The sequence below is a fragment of the Loxodonta africana genome, chromosome 27 (genome assembly GCF_030014295.1).
Source record: "Loxodonta africana isolate mLoxAfr1 chromosome 27, mLoxAfr1.hap2, whole genome shotgun sequence".
Lineage (NCBI taxonomy): Eukaryota > Metazoa > Chordata > Mammalia > Proboscidea > Elephantidae > Loxodonta > Loxodonta africana.
The window spans coordinates 14,577,023-14,602,094 of record NC_087368.1 but is presented as its reverse complement, the minus strand read 5'-3'; the positions used below and the strand labels follow the sequence as shown (position 1 = coordinate 14,602,094).

The following is a 25,072-nucleotide window of genomic DNA, read 5'->3' as shown; positions in this document are numbered from 1 at the left end:
GATGCCCGGCTACCACCGACGACTGCCCTGGCAGGGGGCACAAAAGAAAATCCCTGATGGAGCAGGAGGACAGTGGGATGCAGACCTCAAATTCTCCTCAAAAGATGACTTTATGGTCTGACTGAGACTAGAGGGTCCCTGGAGGTCATGGTGCCTGGAACCTCTTAGCCCAAGACTGGAACTATTCCCGAAGCCAACTCTTCACACAGGGATTGGACTGGACTATAAGACAGAAAGTGATACTGGTGAGGAGTGAGCTTCTTGGCTCAAGTAGACACATCAGACTAGGTGGGCAGCTCCTGTCTAGAGGCAAGATGAGAAAGCAGAAAGGGATAGGAGCTGGTTAAATGGACACAAGGAATATAGAGGGGAGAGGAGGAGTCTGCTGTCTCATTAGGGGGAGAGCAGCTAGGAGTACCTAGCAAGATATGCAGAGTTTTTGTATGAGAGACTGACTTGATTTGTAAACTTTCATTTCAACCACAATAAATTAAAAAAAAAAAAAAGATTCAGAAAATCTAAATTAACACAATCAATCAACTCGACCTTGTAGATATATACAGAACACACCACCCAACAGCAGCACAGTACACATTCTTCTCCAATGCGCATGTACCATTCTCCAGAATAGGCCACATTTTAGGCCACAAATCAAACCTCAATAAATTAAAAAACATCAAAGTACAGGTATGTACCACTTAATGTCCACAATACATTCTGTGAAATATGACATTACGTGATTAGGATGTTGTGTGAACACCACAGTATATACAGGAGAGAGGTACACAGGATGGTCACCAGCCACACCAAGGGACTGTGCAAAAATTTCGCTCTGCCGTAGTCAGTCCTGCATGGCTACTAGCCAGTCTCCAGGAGACACACCTGGCCCCCAACCTGCTGGGGCACGCACTTGCTGTCCAGCCAGCTGCCAGCTCCATCCCCTTCATTCCTCCCTGCCTTCCCCATCCCCCATAATGGCTTTAAACTCTTCCAGTCCTGCCCACCCTCCTTTACATCACATCTCCACATGCCTTTCCTATTCTTTTTCCTACCACCCCCTTGAGCCCAATAATTAGGTGACCAACCACAATGGGAGGAGCTGCAGCCTCAGGCCTCAGCTTCAAGTGTAGGGCGCCCAGACTGACTGGAGCTGTGGCCTCAGCAGGGCATACCCCTCAGCAGCTCTGGCAGCATCACCCTGCCTGAGGTGAATATAGCAGGACAGGCAGCCACACATGGGCACCGAGACCCTCACCCCTCTGCCCCCGGGGCCAGGGCAGATGTGGGACCCAGACAGCTAGTGAGAGAGGGATCAGATTCCCAGCAAAGTACATCTGCTACATCCTGTTCTGTGATTGGGATTGCTAAACTCTATTATAACTTTATGGAACCACAGACATGTATGCAGTTGGATATTACCCGAAAGAATGTTAAGCGATGTATACCTGTAATGCAGAACATCTTCTTTGATCATAACGCTATAAAGCTAGAAATCAATAATAGAAAGAACAGTAAAAAAAAAAAAAAAAACATGGAAACTGAATAACAACTTACTTAAAAACTATTGGGTAATCGAAGAAATTAAAAATGAAATTGAAAAAATCTTAAAATCCAATGAGAAAGAGGTGGAGCCAACATGAAGCTATAGACAGAAGCGCCATGCCATCCTTCTGCAGCAAAGACCAGAAAAACTAAGTAAAACAGATACAAATGTCAATCCTGGAAGCCGAAGCATCAAATGAAAGAATAAAGAACTCAATCAAGCACCAAATGGAATAAGAAACTGACAGAGAACAAGGAGAACTACAGAGTGGAGGTCCCCTACCAGCTAAGGCAGCACGCATTTGCCATCTTGGACCACAGCCACAAAGGAACGCAAACAAGGAGTACAAGAAGGCAACTTCACAGAGCTCCCAACAGGAGACAGAGCACCCAGTAACCAGGGATACATGCTTTCCCACCCTCACCCTTTTTCCCTCTATGTGGCCTCCACTGCTTTCCAATGGGCCACGGTTACTCAGCTGGAGAGACACCAGCTCACTGCTGGCTGATTTGCCATCTTGGAACTCAGCCACCAAGGACTGCAGATAAGGAGGACGGGAAGGCAAACTTCATGGTGCTCCCAACAGGACAAAGAGTACCCAGTAACTAGGGGTACACACTTTCCCACCTCCCAGCCTTGTTACCTCGACACAGCCTCCAATAAAAAAAGAATAAAATAAAATAAGAAGAGGGAAAAAAAAAGTGACCAATAAAAGTTCTTTCTGGTGGAACAGGGAAAGCTATTGATAGCTAGGAGAATCATGCTCCCCCTTGCCTGCTTTCTTCCTTGTTTCTGATGCCCCCTCGAAGGAGGTGGGTGCTAGGAACGGGTCACATTTAAAAACATTAAGTCAGCCACAGCTTTACTTGTTTGGAAGTCCAAGGCAAGAACCAATGATGGGCTCAGGAGAGACAGCACCAAGGAGCATAGCCCCTTCCCGCACCTAATGGGAAGGGCGGGGCTGCTCACTAGATGGGGGGTGCTCAGTCACAGGTCCTCAGTCAAGCATCTGCACCCACAGTCCTTCCCCTGGTGCACATTTATCCCTCAGGCGACTCACAGAGAGTGGCCTACGGCAGGACATGACTCAAGGATCCAGGATTTTAATTTTAGGCTCTCAGCCATCTTTCAGGATCTCTCAGGATCTCTTTACATCGTGGAGGGAGCAGATGTCTTTACCACTGCTACAGAATCTTCATCGAGGGTTGTTGCAAGTTAATTCCTGATCCTGTGGGAACAATGATAATTTTGTTTTATTTTTGCAAAAAAAAATTATATATGCACAGATTTGAGCTGCTTTACCTTTATCTAGTTTAGCCTGCAAGATTAATGCTCATTTAAAAATAAAATGAAAGGTTTTAATCTTCTGGCAACACATGGTTATCTTTGTATAAATCTTCCTATTCAAAAGAAATACATATATATACATACATACATTAAAATTAACTATACATAATTCTGTACTTTTTTCTCTTCTCGTTTTTTTTTTTTTTTTTTTTTAATTCCATAGAGGGTGTAGGAATCTTCAAGAAGAGAAAGAAGAGCAACTGGAGCAAATGATTCCCCTCTGTTCTTTTCACTTCAGTAGTCAGCAGCTGGGTGAGAAAGCTGACCCAGGCCACCCCTGGGTAACAAACTACACTTCCTCCTCACCCACCAGCTGGAGAAGCTCTGCTGCACCCCTTCTCTGCTGACTCCCAATCGACAAAGCTCCATCCCTCTAAGGAAGCGCTGACTGATTCTCTGTGTGCAGTACCACCGGGATCCAGCTACTCGGTGAGAAGAATTCAGTGTTAGAGCCTTAAATGAATTCATCGACATCATGAGCTCTTTGTGCTGCCACAGATCACCCCGCTCACAGCTGTGCCGGTCCCAGTGGAACCTGGACCGTCGTTCTTACCCTGACACAAAACCAGGAATAAGGACAGAGCTCTCTGTGATATTATAATGCATTCCCTTGTAAGGTCACACTCAGTCGTTGGTTCACATGAACAAAACCCACTATAACAACATATTAACTATGTTTTCTAAGACAGTAATCCCTGAAATGACAACATTAATATGGAACTTATTTATAGACTAAGAAGCCAAGATATTTTCTTTGTCAGAACTGGAATCTTACAAACCCAGCTGTTGAACAGCAATTGTCACAGATGTCAAAACGTCTTTCAACATTTAGACAGTCACCTAGCCATTATTCTCGTGGGATCCATGAGTGCCTGAGAGAATCATACTTGACGGATGCAAAAAATAGGATAGCCATATGGTAAATACAACTCCCCATGTCCCAATCATCTAGTCTAGCAATTTCCCTGCTATTCTATACTGAGATGCAGCCCATCGTCTCAATTAAAAGAAAGGGTTTATGCTTTTCCCCAATTGCTACTGAACATGAGAGCACGTAAGTTTTGTGAATCATCTTCCAATTCTCTACGCTGCACATAACCCACAAATGCTATTTATATTGATTCCAGAAGTTAACAATTCAGGGTCCCTATGCCAGAGAGAGAAGTCCCTGAGTGGCACAAATGCTGATGTGCTTGATTACTAGCTGATAGGTTGGAAGTTTGAACCCATCCAGAGGCGCCTTGGAAGACAGGCCTGGTGATCTACTTCTAAAAGGTCACAGCATTGAAAACCCTACGGAGCATTTCTACGCTGCACGCACGCTCTTGCTATGAGTCAGAATCGACTTGACAGCGACCAACAACAGCAACATACTGGAGGCAGAGTCCCTGGGTGGTGCAAACGGTTAAGCACTTGACTACTAACCAAAAGGGTGGTAGTTCGAAGCCACCCTGAGGCTCCCTGGAAGAAAGGCCTGCTGATCTGTTTCTGAAAGCTCACGGCATTGAAAACCCTACGGAACAGGTCTACTCTGCACACATGGTGTCACCATGAGTCAGAAATGATGCAAGGGCAACTGGTTTATTGGTTTACACTGGAGAGGGGTCTCATGTTCCATCAGTCTATCCTACCACTGCTCTCTTCTAGGAAAACTGCCATGGCCACAGCCGTTACTGAAGCAAGTAGCCCTAGGCCACAAATGTTTGGACCATGTCATGGCTTGAATTATGTCCCCCTCCACCACCAAAATGTGTGCATCAATTTGGCTGGGCCATGATTTCCAATATTGTGTGGTTTCCTCCACTGTATGATGGTAATTTTATGTTAAAGAGGATTAGTTGGGATTGTAACACCCTTACTAAGGTCACATCACTGATTCAATGTAAAGGGAGTTTCCCTGGGGTGTGGCCTGCACCACATTCATCTTTCACGAGATAAAAGGAAAGAGAAACTAGCAGAGAGGGGGACCTCATACCACCAAGAAAGAAACAGTAGGAGCTAAGCCTGTCCTTTGGACCTGAGGTCCCTGCGCCTGAGAAGCTCCTCCACCAGAGGAAGATTGAGGGCAACGGCCTTCCTCTAGAGCCGACAGAGAAAGAAAGCCTTCCCTTGGAGCTGACGCCCTGAATTTGGACTTCTAGCCTACCAGGTTGTCAGAAAATAAATTTCCCTTTGTTAAAGCCATTCACTTGTGGTACTTCTGTTGTAGCAGCACTAGATGACTAAGACAGACCAGGAGAAGGTATCAGCATCCATAAGATTGCCTGGTTTAAGAGCTTAGGCCAAAAGGGATGATAGCTACTACAGAACCTATCCAGGTCTATTCTTTTCTTGGACTTTGGTCCATACACAGACCATCAGTAGGTAGTAGGAGCAAGAATGGCGAGCACGAGCAGAAAAACCCCAGAAGAGAAACCTAAATGGAAACGCCATGTCATGTAAATGGCTAAGAAGTAGAGTACGAATGAGCAACCAGTGTTAGTGCAGACACACCCCGGAGTGGCACCAGACCAGGAACTATCTCCCTGCTCTTGAGTTAGGTCCCTCCCTGGCAGTAACAGAGGCCTCTGTTGATTTTGAGCCTCTGGGTCCAAGTCTTGCAGTAGCAGAACACAATTCTTCTAGTCTAATAGAACAAAATCAGCTCCCAGCATCACTTCTAGCACTGCGAGAAGCAGCTCTTTGGAGCCAGGTCATGTCAAAAATTAATGATCCAGCCCCTCGGAGCACCTGCACCTTCACCAACTCTAATCACTTCTCCCTCCCAAAAAAGACACCAAGCTCATCTCTTTAACAACCAGTAATTCTCAATCACAGGCACTTGGAAATGTGTACTGCAGGTGGGGTGGATATCTTTGGTTGACACAATGACTTGGTTAGGTTGGAGTAACATGGGCATCAAGTGACCAGGGATGCTAAATGTCCGAAATGGGCAGGACAGTTCCACATAATGATAAATCACGCCAATGTACCCTCCTTGAGAAATACTGGGCCCCCTCCAACATTCTGGGCAGACAAAACAGGGTAAGAAAGGCAAATTACAGACAGGAGAACAGTAAGAGAATAAGCAACATCCTCCCTCAGAAGTGAACCAGTCAAGTTAAGGCTGTCCAAAGGTCAATGTGATCCTCTATGCACCTCCTTCCCTCACCTCCAGCAATAATGATAAAGGCACACAAAGTTCTTACTCTCATATCCCCTCCCATGGGCCCAGTTAGCTTTCAATTTCATCTTTTAAACACTGCATTTCCACATCTTTTCATTTGTTCTAATTAGGAGAATTTCTTAGCAACTAAATAATTATTGCTATTGTTGATAATCGCAATGCCAAAACCAAACTCACTGCGATCGAGTCGATTCCAGCTCAGAGCAACCTGACAGGACAGAGTAGACTGCCACATAGGCTTTCCAAGGCTGTAATCTTTAGGGAAGCAGACTGCCCCATCTTTCTCCGTGTGAGCAACTGGTGGGTTCCATCCGTGACCTTACGGTTAGCAGCTGAGCACTTAAACACTACATGAGCTGCTTGATAATAGCAATAGAGTATCAACTGAAAATTTCTCCATGTTGCTAAAGGACTTAATTACTAAATCTGTGGTATAATACATCTATTGAAATTTCACTTTAGAGATTAATTCTTCAGAGGATAACTCTTCACAGATTAAGTTTATAAATTAATATCCTCTTGCGAAACAGTTTTTTGAGCCACGCTGGGGAAACAGAAGCCGTCAAATTCTCTTGCCACCTCTTCCAGACTCTTTATAAAGCTCTAGGCAGTATTCAAAGAGACGTTCTGCACAAACAAGCTTTACCACCGCTGGTCAGGGCATGGGGAGACCAAATGGAAAGAGACAGCTTAGCAGATTAAAGAGCAAATGTTTTAGAAGCAGTGCACTCAGTTATGTGGGACAGAGACATACAGCACTTTCTATACCAGGCAGATGTCAGCACAAGATACAAAGTTCACCAAGATACAACTACAAAGTGAAAGTCTCCCCAGGGTACAGAAGTCCGAAACTCAATTCTGCTTTAAAGGAGTTGAGGTTTTGACTTAACTAGAACACACCATCCTCCAACTGGGGGTTTCCACCCTGTATGAGTCAAACAGGGGTCATTACAGGCTGAAACAGTGCTGTCCAATAGAACTTTCTGTGATGATGAACATGCTCTACATCTCTGCTCTCTAATAAGGCAGCACTAAGCACATGTGGCTCCTGAGCACTTGAAAGGTGGCTAGTTCAACTGAATAAGTTTTCTTGATTGTATTTAGTCGTGTTAGTTTAAATATAAATAGCCACATGTGGCTTGTGGCTAGTGTACTAGACAGCATAGTTAAAGGCTTACACCATGGACTGGGAAAATAATCCAAAAGTATGTGAGAAGACAATCTTACTCATCTTCTGACTACCTGATAAAACACTTCCTTAACCCTTGCCCTCCATACACACCCAGACACTATGCATAAGATTTCACCATGCATCACAAGAGCAGCACTCTCAAATTTTAGCATACGTCAGAATGACGGAGGGCTTGTTAAAACACAGATCATTGAGCTCCAACCCCAAGTTTCTGATTCAGGAGGTCTGGGTTGAGCCCCAATCATTTACATCTCTAACAAGTTCCCAAGTAAGGCTGATGCTGCTAGGACCACACTCTGAGTACCACTAGAATGAAAACTTCAACTATTCAAACACCAACTCTCATGGATTGAGTTGTGTCCCCCCTAAAATGTTTGTCAACCTGGCTAGGCCATGATTCCCAGTATTGTATGACTGTCCAACACTCTGTCATCTGATGGAATTTCCATGGGTTGCAAACCCTACCTCTAGGATGTTAATGAGGTGGGATTAGGGGCAGTCATGTTAATGAGGCAAGACTCAATCTACAAAAATAGTCTGTATTTTAAATCAATCTCTTTCAAGATATAAAAGAGAGAAGTGAGTACAGAGACCTCCTACCACCAAGAATGCACAACCACAAGGGGGGCGCTTCCTTTGTATCCAAGGCCCCTGCACTGAGAAGTTCCTAGGATGGGAAGATTGATGACAAGGACCTTCCCTCAGAGCTCACACAGAGAAAAAGCCTTCCCCTGGAGCTAGCATCATGAATTTGGACTTCTAGACGCCTAAACTGTGAGAGAACAAATTTCTCTTTGTTAAAGCCATCCACTTGTGGCATTTCTGTTACAGCAGCACTAGATGACTAAGACACCAACCTATCTAGCAAAATACTTTCTCTCACTGTCCCCTTTCTGCTACACAGAAGTGCCCTTTCTTCTAGTAAAAACTTAACACCGAGTAGTACAAATGCAGCGTAGAGAGAATATAAATAAACAAGGCTACCTGTCTAAGACGGCTTCTCCACGTATTAGATCAAAGATCTGTCCACATTTGTCAGAAACTCTGTAAGTGTGTCTAATGCTACAGAGACCAGAAGCACAGTAAGGGTGAATGCAAGCCCGCCAGGATAGTTTATGTCTAATCCCCACACTGACCCTGCCTTAGAGTCGAGTTGGTGCTTTCTATCAAAATAATGCAGATCACTCGGGTCTGGATCAGGATTACAGCCTTTGTCACCTTTCCAACACATACTTCTGAAGAGTAACAAAAGAACACACATATCATAGTAAAGCGTTTATCAAAAGCGTATGTGAAGACATCTTTTTTCCATATTCCAAAAGAGAGGAGACAGAAATGTAAAGGCTCTAGAACAAAGAGACTTCTCCAAACAGTCTCTGGTCTTCCTCAATTACCTGCAAAAACTCTTCTGTATCAGCAGTCATTTGAAAATATATTTTGATTTGGGGGTTACTTCTCTGTGTCCTCTGGTCTACTTATGTATGCCTCACTTTCACACTACGAGATCGCCCCATCGAGTGCACTCTCCTGGCTGCTCGTCTGAGCAGCCTCCTTCCTGCCTTCTCCACCCTCCCCTTCCTTTCCTCTCCAAAAGAAGGCCTTCATCCAGAATACACTGTCACAATAAACTAGGACAGGATGTCTTCAAGCAAACTCAGATGCCGGTACTGTTCACCATTTTCCACACCACTGAGCCTTCACCCTTCTCCGAATTCCCACTGCCCCTCACTTACTGCCATCACAAAGATTAAGAGTGATCTTTGGGTCCTGGAAATGTGGGGGGCAGGCAGGTATTGTTTCCAAGCACTTAGAGAACCCCCTAGTTGCCACACAGTACTATGCCCATTACTTCCTTAGACTGCGTCTACAGGTCGGGAAACTGAGGCATGATGAGGTTAAATCATTAAAATACACTCCCAGAGAAACTCAGAGCAAGATTAAATTCCTGTATCTCCCACTGTAGTCACTCAACTGGGGCTCTTTTGGTGCCCCTGCCCCCTTCCTGTAGACACCTGGCATGTCTGGAGACATTTTTGATTGTCACGATTGGGGAAGGGGGCAGTGCTACTGGCATCCAGTGGGCAGAGGCCAGTGATGCTGCTAAACATCCTCCAACAACCGCCCCCAACCCCCCTACGAGAACTGTCTGGACCAAAATGTCAACCGCATTGAGGCTGAGAAACTCTGGTCTACTGGTATCTCTAGGATTACGTTCTTTGGCCCCTAACTGATAGTTAAAGAATGGCTTACTCTACAATTTTATCATTGGACAGCATTTACACATGCCGGTCTACTGCTATTTCTGACATGCTATGCTTTTTAGCTATTGTTCAAACAGAGGATACAGAGAGTCATAGAGGGATACGAGTAGAGCTCACAAAGCCCAACTCTTTTCTTTTACTAAGAAAACCTGGCAGGACCAGCTCCTTTCCTTAGCAACCTCCATCCCCTGAGCTGTGGTCTGCCTGTGCCTGGCTGCTCACCTGGAGTCTTCGGTTGATGACATGCTCTTGCAGCTGCGTTTTTTCTGCTTTACTCATCCCCACACACATGCGTCACTCCAGAGCAGTAATGATGTATGTTGATGGGAATCTCCAGAGATCTACACCCCCTAGTTGTGTGTTTTGCTCAGTAAATTACATTTATTACCGAGCCATGTGAGGCATCTAAGGACATCAGCCTTTCTGGTCGCCCTCTGTCTGAGGCTGGCAATGGGACATTATCTACTAAGGGCTCCAAAGTACTAAAGGAAGCTTAAGACAACACTCCAAACAGTTTTCAAGCTGAATACAACTTTTCTTTTTTAATTTTTCACTTTCTGTCCCTCTTTCCAAACCACCCTTGGCTCTGCCTAGATTTTATTAGTTGTAAATTTCTCTTCAAGGAGTCTGATTTGAGTTCAAGCTACAGAAGCTGGAGAGCTCGGAAAGAGATGTGGTATCTTTTCTACCCCTTCTTCCCAGACTTCCACCTGGACTCTCAGAAGGGTACACCAAACAGTGACTTTCTCCTTCTGGACTCAGAAATCTTCAGCACAAATGACAGTTCAAAGCCAGCCTTGGTCATAATTAATGTTCCCAATGCCAATGCCTGATTCACTGTTGTTAGGTGCCATCAGATTCCCAGTTCTTTCTCCCATGGAGCCACTGGGAAGGTTCGAATTGCCAACCTTATGGTTAGCAGCCAAGTGCTTAACAATTATGTCACCAGGGCTCCCTACCTGAATCACTAGGAACAGTAAAGAGATGAATAAATGGACATGTGACCACCAGTGACGAAGGATAAAGCGGAACTGGCAGAACCATGTGCTTTGCCAATGCTATTATCCACCAAACCTGGAATCCTCAACTCTCTGGCAAGCTGTTTCTTTTCTAGAAAAAGTAACTAACGAAAGAATAGTTAAGGAAAGTGATCCATGGAGAAGGAGGATGGTGGTTGAGGTAATGTGAGCTGGCAGAGCTAACAACATGATAGGGTACAGGAAAAGGGCAATCAGACCTGGTTCCATTCTGGACAACACACCTCAGGAAGGCCCAACAACCCTTCCCTGGTCCTAGGAAAATCACATCTCATACAAAGAAGTCCCTAATAATGCCTGAGATATTTCAATGCACATAATGAATTCCATCCTATCACCCAAAACCTAATGGTTTTCTCTTCACAATTACTGACTAGCATGGTGTCTATGAGTTGAATCAATAGATGCTTTGGAAACTCTTCACAGGCAGGGCATCCCGTTGCAGTAACTTCGAGAGGCTGGAGAGACAATAGTCCCTATGACTTGGCAAAGTCAGAGTAACAATGGCAGCCACTGCCCCTGCCTTACCCTGGAGTAGGGAGTGTGGCAGCCTTCAAACACACGTCTTCACAACTCATCAGCTCTGCTGCTTTTCACCACACACTCACTTCTGCATGCTGGACCACGATCGATCAATCACCAACTGCCAGAGACAAAAAAAAAATGAATGAATGCATTAGGCCAAAAGACCCACGACTTCAAGTACTAGGTCACTGCTCGAATGTATTTGTTAGAGCTGGCTAAGCACTTAAGAAATAGACCCAAACAAATATAATGTCTCAAGCTCTATAAAAGTTTACTTCTGGCTCCTGTACACATACCGGACAGGTGACAGGCCCGTCACTGTGGTGGGCTTTCTCAATGCAGTGATCCAGGTACCCAGGCTGACAACAGTCTTGCCATCTCTAAACAATTTCTAAGGTTGCTCTGGGGTAAGGCGGGGCCAAGATGGCGGAGTAGTTAGATGCTTCCAGCGATCCCTATTACAACAAAGACCAAAAAAAAAAAAACAAGTGAGACATTTATATATATGAAAAGGTAGGAGCCCTGAACATCACAGGCAAAGTTCAGAAATCGGACTGAGCTGAGCGGCAGGCGGAGGGAGAGATGGTTCAGAAGCGGCAAGGAGTTGCCAGACCTGACTCGGCAGGAACCAGCGCCACTCAGGCACAATTCCCCAGAACAACCACAGCAGAGCTGGCGGTAACGTACGGGATGCGGGTTCCTCAGGGAGAGACAGCGGGCCGCACAGTCTACTCACATCTCCCCAACCAGAGAAGAACAGCACTCTTGGCAAAAGCTAAGTACTTGCACTTATTTTACCACACCGCCAGCCCCCAAGCCGGCTTCAGTGGCTGTCGATTTCCCTGGGCCTGAGACAGGTCCTGCTGCGTACTCTGAGCCATTCCCCTGGCCTTGGGAGAAAAGATAATGTGCCAGCTCCACTAAGCTGGGAGGCTCAGGACAGAAGCAGGTCCTGTTCAGGCAGACTTCGAATACCTTTAACCCCTGCAGGGACTTGTGTGGGTCCATTTCAGATTAGGCCCTTGTTGGTAGACTGCAAATGTACCTGCTCGAAACGTGATTTCAACTGTTTCAGCTGTGTGGTGGAGAGGTAGGTTTTTGATGTTTGACACTGCTTTGCCTATTAAACAGGGTCCTCACCTACCCACATCAGGGGCCTGAGGACTGGTAGCTCCACCCACATCACCTAGCCACCCACAACAGGGGTCCAACTGGTGCCTACCAGTCCTTACAACTGAAAGCACTGGGTCCCCATGGTCCAGCTGCAGAACTGAACCACCTTTGCATTCTAGGGAACAGGAACATGCTTTCCTCACAGACACTCAGGGGACAGCTGACAACCACCTGCCTTGTTCAGAGCATGAATCCCTGCTGCAACCAGATGCCTGTGGGTACACCAATCTCCCCTGTGCCTCGAAGACCAAGGATGCTCTGGGGAGTCCTCTCCTTTCAAGCCAGCTAGCAGTGGAAAACACAATGGAGGAGCTTGCATGGGTGTTATTCAGTTTGTCTCTTTTCCCTAGAAATGGATCACAGTACTTCCTACTTCCACTCACACTTTGCTGGCTAGAACTCAGCCACTAGTTGGCTAGAACTATCCACATGGACTGCTAGGCAGCCAGGAGTCTCTCCTGTACAAGGCTGACTCCAGCCCAATCAGGAAGAGAGCATTAGGTGTGTTGTTGTTGTTGTTAGGTGCCGTCAATTCTAACTCACAGAGACCCTGTGTACAACAGAATGAAACACTGCCTGGTTCTGTGCCATCCTCACAATAGTTGCTATGTTAAAGCCCACTGTTTCTGTCACTGTGTCAATCCGTCTGATTGAGGGTTTTTCTCTTTTTGGGTGACCCTCTATTTTTCCGAGCATGATGTTCTTCACTGCCTGGACCCTCCTGATCACGCATCCAAAGTACGTGACATGAAGTTTTGCTATCCTCACATCTAACGAACATCCTGGCTGCATAAGGTTTAGAGCAAGAAATTTTGGATAAGACACAAGCACAGCAACCTTGACTTAGTTTCTTAACAACTCTGAGTCTTGATTTCCTCATCTGTAAAATACCCTGTCTTCCTCTGAGGGTCACTGTTGTCACTGTTCTTAGGTGTTGGTGAACTGGTTCCAACTCATCGCGACCGTATTAGGAGACTCAGAATGAGACAAAGCAGCAGTTCTCAGACTCCCTGTGCGTGCACATCACCTCAGCATCTTGGTAAAATGTAGATTCTAACTCAGGAGGACACAGTGAGGTCTGAGATTGTGCTTTTCTGGGAAGTTCCCAGGTGATGTCAATGCTGCTGGCCTCAGAGGAACAGAAGAGAGAGTAAAAAGGGATAGTTAGAGAATAGTTTTGTAAACCACAAAGTGATTTGCAGATATAAAGAATAATTTTCCTGGTCCTCACTTTAACTGATTATAAATGAATCCCCAACTAGCCAGCAGTTCTAGGATGTGTTTACTATGAGCATCAGATAGAATTTGACAGTCACAGGGTTTGGAGAATACGAAGAATTTAAGGAGTTACTATCCACCACTCCCTTCCCCCCCCCCTCTTATTTCTAAGACAAGGAATCAAATTCAGAGAAATCACTGATGCCCCCAAAATCTCTCAGTAACTTAGTGGTGTGGTAGGATTAGAATGCAAACATTTGACCTTTTTTCTGTCATTAAATAAACTAAATGATAACCTTGTAAAGAAAGGGTACTTTTATGCTTCACTGAACAAATATGATTCTGGTCCATACCCAAAAAGGTCCCAGAAGGTGAAATTCAACAAGAAAGGCCACCAGAGTACTAAATACAGGCAAGCTGTCACATGGTACACAGCAAGGGATTTTTCAGGAAAATGATCTTCAAAATGCAGTGAGCCCTAATAAAGTTACGTCCCATGTATCCAAAATATCATGTAAACGCAAATTTCCTTCTTTTTACTTTCTGGCAAAAATCAGAATTTTGTTTCCAATGTATACAAACTCTAGTCATTCCTATTCAGGGATAATTAGAAAAAGAGAGAGCTTGGGGTAGCAAACAGAAAAAGGAAATAAATGAGTTCCCTGAAGAACAACAGTGGTTTCTGTGGCGAGCCATGAAGACAAAAAAATCTAAAGCTTTTTTCTTTTTGTATTCCTGGCATGTAAATTATCCTGCATCTGAGATGATGGTGGGTCCTAGGTGCTTAGAGAAGAACATCAGATGTAGGATCACTGACGTGAAAGACAAGAGTCAAAAACTCCCAAGTCATAAATCAGAAAGGCACCGAATATCTGGAAACCAAATCGCAGTTGTCATCTCCAACAAAGCAAAGTGAATTTGAACATGTCTTGGTGAAATCAGGTAGGAGTACAACTGGGCCAATGAGCAACATCATGATAAAAGGAGAAAAGATTGCAGTTGTCAAGGATTTCATTTTACTTGGATCCACAATCAACAGCCATGGAAGCAGCAGTCAAGAAATCAAAAGACGCATTGCACTGGATAAATCTGCTGCAAAGCACGTCTTCAAAGTGTTGAAGAGCAAAGATGTCACCCTTGAAGACTAAGGTGCGTCTCACCCAAGCCATGGTATTTTCCGTCACATCATCTGCATGTGAAAGCTAGACAATGAATAAGACCAAAGAAGAACTGACGCCTTTGAACGGTGGTATTGGCGAAGAATATCGAATATACCATGGACCGCCAAAAGAATGAACAAATCTGTCTTAGAATAAGTACAACCAGAATGCACCTTAGAAGCAAGGATGGCAAGACTGCGTCTCACATACTTTGGAGATGTTGTCAGGAGGGATCAGTCCCTAGAGAAGGACATCATGCTTAAGAGTACAGGGTCAGCAGAAAAGAGGAAGAACCTCAACGAGGTGGACTGACACAGTGGCTGAAACAATGAGCTCAAGCATAACAACGATTGTAAGGATGGCTAAGGACCGGGCAGTGTTTCGTTCTGTTGTGCACAGGGTCGCTATGAGTCAGAACTAACTTGACAGCACCTAACAACAATAACTTATTGAGCAAGGAATGGTAAATGAAAATCAATACTTGCATGAAAAAAGCCAAACTCATTGCCGTCGAGTCGATTCTGACTCATAGCGACCCTATAGGACAGAGTAGAACCGCCCCATTGAGTTTCCAAGGAGCGCATGGCGGATTCAAACTGCCAACCTCTTGGTTAGCAGCTGTAGCACTTAACCACTATACAACCAGGGTTTCCAATACTTGCATATTCATTATTAATTTAAGATGAGTAAATATGAGTATCTTCATTTAGTGAGCAATTTTAAGTATTTTTAATAAAAATTAAAATAATACCAGGAATTTCCATACCCCACCTCACAACCCTCTTCCACCAGAAGGCCTTTGACTCCTCAATCAAGAATTCTCCCATCCCGGGGGTTTTCCAGAATCTACTGCAGACTGGAGCGTTATTAGTCTTCTTTGTACCGTGGGCTTCTCTGGCAGTCTGTTGAAGCCAAGGGCTCCCTCCTCAGAACGATGTGTTAAACGCAGGATAAAACACATAGCATTAAAAAGGAAGTCATGTGGAGAAATTAGAATCCTGGGGCATTGCTGGTGGGACTATAAAACGGCAGTCACTGTGGAAAACAGTTTGGCAGTTTCTCAAAACGTTCAACATAGAATTACCATATGACCCAGCAATTCCACTCCGAGGTATATACCCAAAATATCTGAAAGCAGGCACTCAAACAGATACTTGCAGACAAATTTTCAAGGCAGCATTATTCACAACAGCCAAAAGACAGAAACAACCCAAGTGTCCACCAACGGATGATAAACAGAACCTGGAACATACACACGATGGACTATTATTATTCGGCCATTAGGAAAAATGACGTTCAGATACATGCTACCACATGGATGACCTCTGAAAATATAAGCCCTTTTTTTTTTAGGGAGTTCAGGAACTTCAATTTAAGAACAAGTGATTGGGGAAGGGCTCTTCTGGGATGGTCAAAGTTTTTTCTTACAGGAAACAGACGGTGTGCAGAAAAGTTTTAAAAACCCAAAGATGCACAGAAAAATCCTGCTCGGGCTCAGTCAGGGAAGAAAAGAATGAGCTGCAAAGAGAAGTCTAACCTTGACTTTCTCCCCAAACCCAACACTATTCATGACGTGCCTTTAAAATCCTACATTAAGGAATTACCCAGAGAATTTGCTTGGCCCCAGCCCTGCAGACAAAGCATGTTTTATGTCCTGATGGCAAGTGAAGGGAGGCAGCACTGGGAACTGGAAGATACAGATGAGATCCAAGCTTCAGTCTTAGTCCCCTTGTTTTCTGCCACTAACTAGCCCTGTTAGCTTGGTCAGGTCACCTAGTTTCTGAATTGAAACTTCCTGGCTATAAAATGAAAAGTTTGAATTAAACCATCTCTGGAATTCTTTCTAGCTATGACTTTGTGATTCTAAGATAATGCATAACTATCTGGAAGAAATGTTAACGAGTCAAAAGCCTGAAGCCACCATCCTGGGCACAGCTAGCTGCTGGGCTCTGGGGGCACCTTCTTTCTGGACTTGGAGAGTCCTTCCCAAGAAGGTTACACACTTCCCTGAGGTTCCGTAGCCAGACTGCCTTCCCTGGAGCTGCAATGGAGGAGCCTCAGTCAGATCTCAGCACTGAGCTCCCTCTGAGTCAAGAGACGTTTTCATACTTGGGGAAACTCCTTCCTGAGAAGCTGGTTCTGTTCCCCTCACTGTCCCCAGCAGCAGAGGCAGTAGACGATCTGCTACTCCCAGAAGATGCTGCAGACTGGCTAGAAAGCCAAGCTGGGGCTCAAGGAATATCAGAAGCCCCTACGCTAGCCACCTCCTGGACGCTGTCATCCTCTGTCCCTTCTCAGAAGACCTACCCAGCACCTATCACTTCTGTCTGGGCTTCTTGCATTCTGGGACAGCCAAGTCTGTCACCTACACGTACTCCCCTGAACTTAACGTGCTGTTTTGCCAGCTGGCAAAGGCCTGTCCAGTGCAGCTGTGGGTCACCTCAACACCCCCGCCCAGCACCTGTGTTCACACCATGGCCATCTACCAGATGTCAGCATATGATGGAGGTCGTGAAGCACTGCCCCCACCTTGAGTGCCGCTCTGACTATAGCGATTGCTTAGACCCTCCTCAGCACCTTATCCAGTGGGAGGAAACCTGCATGCTGAGTATTTGGAGGACACCATCACTCTATGACATAGTGTGGGGTGCCCTAGGAGCCACCAGAGGTCGGTTCTGACTACCACCATCCACTTCAACTTCATGTGTAACAGCTCCTGCATGGGGGGCAGGAACTCATCCTCACCATCATCACACTGGAAGACTCCAATGGTAATCCGCTGGGACACAACAGTTTCGAGGTGCATATTTGTACTTGTCCTGGGAGACACAGATGTACAGAGGAAGACAATTTCCATAAGAAGTGGGAGCCTTGCCCTGAGCCAGGCTCGGGAAGGATCACTAAGCGAACACTGCCCACCAGCACCAGCTCCTCTACCAAGCCAAAGAAGAAGCCACTGGATGAAAAATACTTCACTCTTCAGATCCATGGCCATGAATGCTTCAAGATGTTCCTAAAGCTCAACGAGGCCTTGGAGCTCAAGGATGCCCAGGCTGGGAAGCAGCCAGAGGGGAACAGGGCTCAATCCAGCCTTCCCAAGTCTAAGAAAAGGCAATCTACCTCCCGCCATAAAAAACTTATGTTCAAGAGAGAGCAGCCTGACTCAGACTGATGTCCTTCACTTCCTGTCCCCCATTTACACACCCTGCCCCTGCCTTCCTTCCCTACCATTTTGAAATTCACATGCTTGAACCCCTGCTTCATACAGGTGTGCCTCCAAAACACTCAGGAACTTTTCACTTACCTTGGTCTGGGCCTCCACTAAAGATGTTGGCCTACACTGGTGATTTGGGGGGCATGAGGGCAGCTGGGACAATGCAGCTTAGATTTTAAGGTTTTTACTATAAACAATGCTTGGGAGAGAGAGGATAGCATTCCTGCATGTAAGAATTAGATTTTAAAACCAGTCATAGAACTGGCCATACCTGGGTTGGAAGCCTAGGTCACCAGCAGACTAGCCAGGGAAACTATCTCAAGGTGTTTCCCTCCTCCTGACAGCAATGTGCACATCTGTGAAATGCTGACACCCACCACCTACCTCGTGGGGTTTGACATGAGGTTAATGAAATGATGTGTGTAGGACTCAAAGATCCCAGAGGGCTGGAAGTCACCAGGCTGCTGGCCTTAAAACCTTCTTAGATCATATGGCATCTGGGACTGGGCCTCTGGGGAGTGCTGGTCCCTGTCCCTGTTGGTTGATGGATTGACTGGGCAGCTAGTTAAGGGGAGGGAGTTCCCAAGTCCCTTTTCTGCTGGCCTAGCCACGTCCTGTCTAGCCTCCAGGTAAACCTCAGCACCTACAAGGAAACCTCGCCCCATCCCACTCCCTGGAGGATTCCAGCTTTTACGTGGCATCTGTACCCACCACCACGTCTTACTGCCCCCAGATGCTCAGAGTCTAATTTCTTTGCACTCTGGAAGGCACATTTGCGTTCTTCGCCTGTATCCCTTCTCCTCGCCTCTTTTTATATCCCATTTTTATATCTGTTTCTTATTTTACAATAAAACTTTGCTATCAAAATAAATATTAGTGAGACTTTAAATTTCTTCTCACCCTATGTCATGGATTGTATTATGTCCCCCCAAAATGTGTGTAACAACTTGGTTAGGCCAGGATTCCCAGGGTTTTGTGACTGTTCTCCATTTTGTGATTGTAATTTTATGTTAAAGACGGGTGGGGTGGGATGGTAACACCCTTACCAGGTCACCTCCCTGAACCAATGTAAAGGGAGTTTCGCTGGGATGTGGCCTGCACCACCTTTTATGTCTCAAGAAATAAAAAGGAAAGGGAAGGAAGCAGAGAGTTGGGGACCTCATACCACCATACCTCATACCGACAGAAAAAGAAAGCATTCCCCTAAAACCAGCGCCCCAAGTTTGGACTTCTAGCCTACTGGACTCAGAGAGAGAATAAACTTCTCTTTGTTAAAGCCATCCACTTGTGGTATTTGTTATAGCAGCACTACACGACTAAGACTCCCTACCCTCACAGTAGGAAAATGAATTCTAAATGAGAATTTTCCAGAGGCTTCAGAAATACCTACACAAATCACCTAGTCAGACAATTTCAGACTTGGAAGGAATCTTAAGCAACACTTGCCACTTCACCAATCCCAGTGAACAGGTGAGAAAACTGAGGTTCAAAAAGCAAAGAGAGTTGGGGTCACATAAAGAGGCAATGTTAACAAGCTGTTGTGACTATTGCTATTTAGTGCTAGCAGGATTTTTTCCTCCAACAATTTTTACATGTACAATTCAGTGACATTGATTACATTGAAAATGTTGTACACCCATTACCATTATCCTTTTCCAAATTATCCCACCACCATTAACAGGAACTCAGTGGCCCCTAAGCACTGACTTCCCATTTACTCTTCCCTCCCACCTCGGCAATCACTAATAAGCTCTGGTCTCTAAAGATCTGCCTATTTCATGTAAGAAGGATCAAACAGTATCTTTCCGTGACTGACTTATTTTGCTCAACATAACGTTTTCCAGGTTCATCCACCTTATAGCATGTATCAGGATTTCATGGCTGAATAATAGCCCATTGTTACGTATATTCCACATTTTGTTTATCCATTCATCTCTTGATGGACATTTCCCTTGTTTTCAGGTTTTGGCTATTGTGAATTCTGCTCCAATGAACACTGGTATACAGGTTGCTGTTTGCATCCCTGCTTTCAGTTCCTTGGGCCACATGCTTAGGACTGGAACTGCTGGGTCATATGTTCTACGATTAACTTTTTTGAGGAACCACCAAACTGTTTTCCACAGCGACTGTGGCATCTTGCATTCCCACAAGCAATGAACAAGGGTTCCAATTTCTCCACATCCTCTCCAACACCTGTTATTTTGCTTTTTTTTTTTTTTAATTATAGCCATTCTAGTGGGGGTGAGGTGGTATGGCATTGTGGTTTTGATTTGCATCTCCCTAATGACTAATAATGTTGAGCTAGCACCAGCAGAATTCTAGGATTCGTCATTGCTAGTAAAAACAAGCTCATCAGTTTATTTGAAGAGAGACAGAAATAAACCTCCAATAAGCTGGGCATAGAATACGAACTGTAAGAGGAAGCAGGTGACTGGGGTACTGGCACCAAAGGCAGTGTACTCTACCTGGGTCAGGGTCAAAGCTGAGGGCCTCATTATACACTGTAACCTCCCCATCAATGGCAACAGCACCCATTTCCCTCAAACATCATGTCTACAAAATCCATTTCAAACAACTGCCACCTAGTTATTTCCAAAGAGAGAATGGATGAATGACTCTGGCTCCTAAGGTCAATGAAACCAATGTCCAAGTTTTGGGTTGTGAATAAAATCTCAAAAGGACAGAATTTAAGAAAATCCATACTTAGGAGGAAGTTTCAAGTTTTAGAACAAACTGATTTGAGAATAACTTTGATCTGCCTTCTGTGTCAGCTCTGAAGTATAGAGACTAATTAACCAACAGTTTTTACTAATACTCTCACCCCTACTTTCAAGGTATGTGATTATATACATTACTGATACTGATCCAATAATGTATATTTCCAGAATCCCACCCATGTGTGTAGACTAGCTTTACAAGCAAAGAAGTAGAAACTATGAAGTTATGGGGAAATTTGATTGAATTATGATTTCAACTTCACATTCAATTAACCAATTTATGCAAAGTGCTTTCAAACCCTGTATTATGATGCTTAATTGGTAGGTTACATTCTGCCTTCTCCCCCACTACAGACACACAACCAGCAAAGTAACCACAACGATCCCTCAGTCCCCACAACACCCATTACTCCTATAGAAACAGTTTTGCTTTCACAACTATTTTCTTTGAGCTTCTCTTTGACTGAGATCTCACAAAGCTTCTTGAGATCTTCTAGACTAGAGGCTACACACTGCTGGTTTGCCAGCTCCATTATTTCATCTCCTCCAGGAATTCCCAGAGACAGCAGTGCCACCTGCTGGTAGGGAGGGCACAATCTGCTTTCTGGAAGCCTATTTTATGGGTGACAGGAACGACAGCCTAGATTTCTGTCTTTGGGAGCCTTTCTTTTCTAGAGCACATTATAAGCATAAGCTACAACCTGAGATGTGTAACCTCCACAGGAGCCTCCATTGTGACTGGCAGGTCATCTGGAAGCCATGTAAAGCAAAGCCAGGCTAGCCAACAATGAGGCACTTCTGTCTGGAAATGCCTCCTCAATGTTCCAAATGCAAGAGCGGCACTGAATTCAGCATTTCCTGGCTCTCCTTTTCCCCCACTGCTTCAGTATCAGATAATAGCACTCCCAGCCCTGACCTGTGGCTATGCTATCTAGCTCCGTCTCACATCCTAAGGAAGGTGCTCAGACCCCTCTCAATGTGAAGGCTCTTACATGTACACAATGTGACACAGATCCTTCTCAAAGGACACTACTGTTTAGGCATGGAGGTCAGACTCTAATCTCTTTCATTTGCTCTCCATCCTCCCAGTGCCTAAACCAAGGGGCAGAAACAACAGAAAGGAAATGATTTTGTTGTTTTGAAAGTAACAGTAATGAGTTTTCATTGATTCAGAAAATAAAACCTTGCGCCATAGGTGACGGATATATGCTGTGTCCCTCAAGATGAACTAAGCCTGCCAATCTTCCTGGTTTTCCTTCCTTAACCTGATCAGTGTTTTTCAACCTTTTCACAGCCCCTTCCGTAGGCTCAACATAAGAACTGCACGCCCTTTGTGTAGTTTTCACAGGCAGTCCCCAGTTACAAATGTGCCACTAACGTGCAACCTGTAGTTACAAACCAATCCCCATAGAGCCTATTTAAATTAAAAATGTGAGGTATATACAATGGTTCATAATAATAAACTGGCATTACTTAGGGAAGCACATTAGACCACTGTTATTACCATATTATCATGTTAAAGATATTTTAGTGTAGTTGGAAATGATTCTTTAATGTTTACGTATAGAAAAGGAACACTACATCTTAAGACAAACATTTGATTAACTGACGTTAGATACAAACTGTACCTAACTGTTCCGACTTACGTACAAATTCAACTTAAAGAGAGATTTAGGAGAGGAACTCGTTCGTAATCCAGGAACGGCCTGCATGACAAAAATGACATTTTCTCATTAGACCTAAAAGCATATACTTTTTCAAGTTATACTACCTCTCTCAAACTTCAGGACTCCTTCCCCCACCATCACCAATACCAACTTAAAAATTTTAGGCAAAATTTTAAGTTATCCCCAAGAATTTGCTTTGTGTTCCAAACTATTAGCCGACAACCTATATTTCACTTTACTAGGAACAGTTGTTATGTTCCCAGTGACCCTGAGCTTCACAGCAACTTCTTCTACTTTTGCGCACCTCAGAGTTCTCTGCTTCCTAACAAATCTAAGTGCTCCCTCTTCAATTTTTTTTTTTTTTTTTTGCCTTGTCAAGCTAATTGGTTTCCTATCAAGTGTAGACATTTTGTCAGGATGCAGGGGCGGATTAAGCAGTAAGCAAGGTACTCACAGGATTACATTAAGCAAGGTGTGCAACAAGCTTAATTGTGTTTACTTACCAATCAGTAGGGCACAATTTCACGAGGGTTTCATCACCACTTTCATGTGGTGAAAAACAGGTAAAATTTTGACTACACACTAGTAAGTAGGCACAAGTAACTCCATGTGTACCTTGCTCATTGGATAATCCATCTCTGGAGTATGTCTTAGATGTTTGAAAATCATACTGTTTCCTAAAGAAACAAATCTGTAGCAAGAAGAGGAATAAAAGGGCTTTGAAAAGGTATCAGGATGTCTCCAGGCAATCAGGTAAATAAAGATCTTTGTCAATCTCATGCCAGAATAAATTCTAAGCAGATTACATTGAAACTCCAGAATACAGTAAAATTAACAAAGTAGTTAACCACTGGAAAACTGAAGGGACTTTTTATGTTTCACTGTAAGGATGTACAGTATGCCCTGCCTATTGCAGGTCTGCGGAAATGGAGGAGAGAGGTAGGGGATACCTTGCAGTTTTAATCTGCTCTGAAACTGCTGCACACACTTCTCCTTTGCAAAGAACGGTTTACACGAGAGATTCCCTCCCCACACATCCCTCTTCTGCCAGCCAAATGGTCTTCTTCAAACACACACTTTTCAAAGAACTAAGGAGGTCTGAAGAGGCTTAATTTAGACCCTGCGTTCCTCTCCCTACAGTCCATTAATAAGCAGAAAACAAGTAATTACCCGCTTGGACAGGCCCCGAAAAGCCTCAGTTTACAGCGACCCCCCACCCCACACACACGCACACAAAATCTGTCTTCTTGAAGAAGAATCTCAGTGTGCTGACCTGGTCCGCAGTTCACTGCACGCATTTCCTTCCTCACAATTTACCAGTCACCAATTAAGGATCTCATTTAGACCTGCTCCGCCACCGCCCAACTGCTTAGAACATTTTTACCCCTATAACGAATCTCTGGGTTCCTTCAGCCCACTCAAAGCGCCCAACTGCGGGGAACCCGGGCCCTTCAGCCCGCTCAGAGCGCCCAGCTGCGGGGAACCCGGGCCCTTCAGCCCGCTCAGAGCGCCCAACTGCGGGGAACCCGGGCCCTTCAGCCCGCTCAGAGCGCCCACCTGCGGGGAACCTGGGCCCTTCAGCCCGCTCAGAGCGCCCACCTGCGGGGAACCTGGGCCCTTCAGCCCGCTCAGAGCGCCCACCTGCGGGGAACCTGGGTCCTTCAGCCCGCTCAGAGCACCCACCTGCGGGGAACCCGGGCCCTTCAGCCCGCTCAGAGCACCCACCTTCGGGGAACCCGGGCCCTTCAGCCCGCTCAGAGCGCCCAGCTGCGGGGAACCCGGGCCCTTCAGCCCGCTCAGAGCGCCCAACTGCGGGGAACCCGGGCCCTTCAGCCCGCTCAGAGCGCCCACCTGCGGGGAACCTGGGCCCTTCAGCCCACTCAGAGCGCCCACCTGCGGGGAACCTGGGTCCTTCAGCCAGCTCAGAGCACCCACCTGCGGGGAACCTGGGCCCCTCAGCCCACTCACAGCGCCCAACTGCGGGGAACCTGGGGCCTTCAGCCCGCTCAGAGCGCCCACCTGCGGGGAACCTGGGCCCTGCAGCCCACTCACAGCGCCCGACTGCGGGGAACCTGGGCCCTTCAGCCCGCTCAGAGCGCCCAACTGCGGGGAACCTGGGACCTTCACCCCCGCTCAGAGCGCCCACCTGCGGGGAACCTGGGCCCTTCAGCCCACTCAGAGCGCCCAGCTGCGGGGAACCTGGGACCAGGGCTCGCCTGCAGGTCCAGCGGGCAGAGAAGCTTCTCCGGGCGGCACTCGGGCTCGGTCCCAGGTCACGCCGCCCCCACCCCGCCCGCACCGGGGCAGAGAGCGCTTCTGCGCAGCTGCGCCTGCAATTCGGCGTCGCCCACAGCCCCGGGATCAGTGCGGGTCCCCTGGCTTCAGAGGTTCGCGTCCCAAGGCCTGGGCCACTTTAACGTGACACTCCATTTCTTCCTTCATTTTCCCGCTGCATTAATGCCACCTTCTGCTGGGCCCCAACCCGTGTCCGCGCCTGGAACGCCCGCACCTCACCACCAGCGCCCTTTACCTGCCAGCATCCCTCTGGGCGGGAAACAAAGGCGGAGGCGACGCTGCCAGGCGGGCAACTCCCCTCGGGCGGCCCCATCTCCGGGGTGGGGAGGATGTAGAGACGCGTAAGAGGGTACGAAAGGGAAACCGAGGCACCGAGGGCGTGGCTGAGCCTGGGTCTGCGGCCACCTCAGAAGTGGGGCTCCCCGGGCGGGGCGGGTTAGCCCCAGACTAGCCCCGCCCCGCCCCGCCCGCCCCGCCCATCCCGCTCACCCGACCCGGCGGAGGGGTGGGGCCGGCAACCCCAAGGCGTCGCTCACCTCAGGAGAAAGGCTGGGGCT

At 46.1% G+C, this 25,072-nt stretch overlaps 1 long non-coding RNA gene and 1 pseudogene across 2 annotated transcripts in view; one reads left to right on the top strand and one right to left on the bottom strand.

Moving 5' to 3' along the window:
- LOC135228755 (uncharacterized) overlaps positions 1-24,942 on the bottom strand; it is a 64,565-nt gene extending 39,623 nt beyond the window's left edge. The window contains exons 1-4 of one of the 2 annotated variants that reach the window (XR_010319566.1): positions 24,751-24,942; positions 11,368-11,526; positions 11,075-11,189; positions 2,604-2,771 (exon numbers count right to left, since the gene is read on the bottom strand). This is a non-coding gene — a long non-coding RNA (uncharacterized LOC135228755). The remainder of the gene's footprint in view (positions 1-2,603; positions 2,772-11,074; positions 11,190-11,367; positions 11,527-24,750) is intronic. The other variant, XR_010319567.1, reaches the window with a different exon arrangement.
- On the top strand, positions 16,460-17,794 carry LOC100673935 (cellular tumor antigen p53-like; annotated as a pseudogene).
- Positions 24,943-25,072: the final 130 nt, after the last annotated feature.